Source organism: Panulirus ornatus, chromosome 20 (genome assembly GCF_036320965.1).
Source record: "Panulirus ornatus isolate Po-2019 chromosome 20, ASM3632096v1, whole genome shotgun sequence".
Taxonomy (NCBI): domain Eukaryota; kingdom Metazoa; phylum Arthropoda; class Malacostraca; order Decapoda; family Palinuridae; genus Panulirus; species Panulirus ornatus.
In genome coordinates this window covers 47,730,592-47,733,091 of record NC_092243.1, presented here as the reverse complement: position 1 = coordinate 47,733,091, position 2,500 = coordinate 47,730,592, and the positions used below count along the sequence as shown (strand labels likewise).

Genomic DNA, 2,500 nt, shown 5'->3' with positions numbered 1-2,500 from the left:
CCTTACACTTCTCATTACACTGGGTACTCATACTCCATGTTTCACCTTCCTCATACACCTTCCCTCACACACCTTCCTCATACACCTTCACTCACACGTCTTCTCACATACCTTACTCACCTTCCTCATACACCTTCCCTCACACATCTCACACACCTTCCCTCACACACCTTCCTCATACACCTTCCCTCACATATCTCACACACCTTCCTCATACACCTTCCCTCACATATCTTCTCACACACCTTCCTCATACACCTTTCCTCACACATCTTCTCACACACCTTCCCTCACACACCTTCCTCATACACCTTCCCTCACACATCTCTCACACACCTTCCCTCACACACCTTCCTTATACACCTTCCCTCACACACATTCCTCATACACCTTCCCTCACACACCTTCCTCGTACACCTTCCCTCACACATCTCACACACCTTCCCTCACACATCTTCTCACACACCTTCCCTCATACACCTTCCTCATACACCTTCCCTCACACACCGACTAATATGTAAAGCTTCCATGATCTTCCTCCTTCCAAGTCTTCCTCATACGTCTTCTTACAGACCCTCATTGATACCATTTCCGTCATCCTCATCCTTCAAGCGCCAACCTCATCCACCAACCTCACATATCCTCCCTCATAATCCACAAAACTCACTTCCTCATCCACCCATCAAATAAAACTTCGTCTTCACATTTAACACACGTCAGCTGTGTGTTACGTCGGCACTACAACACACACCGCTGCCCACCTCTTGCTCCACCACTTCAAACAACAACCCAACAACCTCACCTTCGGATCATACTGTTGTGTACAGACACAACAATATCATTCTTACAACCGCATAACCTGAGCTCTCTTACAAGCAAACAATACCTGACTTTACAACTACTCATAATAAAATACCCTCACAACCGTCACTGCTCACACAGGCGTGCCGCACAACCACGAACCCTCACCACTATGGACACACACAACCAGGGACCACAACTGTGGATTTTCACAACCAATGATCCACACAACCATGTTCCTGCACAACCATGGATCTCCTCAAACAAGGATCCTTACAAACATAGTCTCTCACAACCGTGGACCTCCACAACTAAGGACATTAACAACTGCGGTTCCTTACAACCACAGATCCTCACAAATGATTTTCACAACCTTGGAGCCTCACAACTACACTCCTAATAAACCACTGAACCTCAGACACAGGTCACACCACCTCATTATTCGTGAGTAATGAGAGCTTGGTCCTCCCAAGGGTCGTACTATGACTTACCTGTTACGTGAGGAGGGTCGAGCTGTTCCTGCTTGATGACTCTTGTCAAGTGTCGTGACACCAGCCAGTGTCACACCCCAGCCACACGTGACACTCACCACGGGCAAGCCAACAGCACCTTCTCTATTGTCAGTACGATCAATTTTCTGTAATTACTTCATCTCGTGTTGTCAATAACATTTATCGGGTTTTTAAACTTGTATGGTTAAAAGTAGTCCATATATATGTATATATTTTTTCTATATCACAGAACGCATAGAGGGTGCTCCAAAATGTTTATGAAACAGAGTAGACTATAAACGGTTGAAACATATACACTAATTGGCGTAATAACAACTAGAGTGAGGAGAGGGGTTTCAAACGAGAGCGGTCGGCGGAGAGCGTGAGCAACACCTACACTCCAGCGTCATGGGTGCAACTGAAGAGTGTGCCGTGCCAGGCCGGTGTTGTGGCCGGGCCGGACCAGTTGCCACGTCGTGATTATTGACGACTGACGGTCGTGGGACCTGCAGCATCCCGCCCGCCCGCCAGTGGTACTAGAGTCGACCTGAAATATGTTATGACTGTCCTCCATTTGGGTCGCCTGTGACTTGTTACCAGGTATTTGTGTAGCTCAACGAACAAAAGTAAAAAGGAAAAAAGAAAAACGATCTTTGTTTTGGGGAGAGAGCCAGCGTAAAGGCTGCTAGCAGTTTGTAAATGTGAGCGTATGACCTTTGCATACGTTGCTGCACAAGTTACCACACGGGATTGTGGCCTGGTGTTACTACGGTAACGAAGCTACAATATATGTGTTATGTTACAGCCTTCATCATGTTAATACTACAAGTCTTAGATCAGCGAGACAGACTGAACTACAAACTGCTTCACTAGATGATGAACATTTTGCACCATTTGACCGTCTGTTGTGGCCAACGCCAGCCATATATCGATAAAACCTTCCAAAAATAAAGTTAAACAGAACACATCATGATACGCGTCTCATTTCATCCTTTTACTATAAAATCTTCACACAAGATATCGTACACATTTCTACAATCGTTAACACATCCACTTTTACCAGGACAATAAAGTTACGCAAACTGTACCGAGAAAATATTATTTTTGGTTCACTAGTGAAACTTGCCACATATATGACATGAATCAAACATTCTATATATGACATATATGAGTGAAACATTACATATATGAGTCATATGAGTGAAACA

General features: G+C 44.9%; 1 protein-coding gene across 1 annotated transcript in view; it reads right to left on the bottom strand.

Annotated features, from left to right (window-relative positions):
* Window positions 1-1,690, bottom strand: part of LOC139755987 (uncharacterized) — a 305,075-nt gene extending 303,385 nt beyond the window's left edge. Inside the window, exon 1 of the mRNA XM_071674888.1 lies at window positions 1,293-1,690. The gene's annotated coding sequence lies outside the window, so the exon portion shown is untranslated. The remainder of the gene's footprint in view (window positions 1-1,292) is intronic.
* Between the last annotated feature and the right edge of the window lie 810 nt (window positions 1,691-2,500).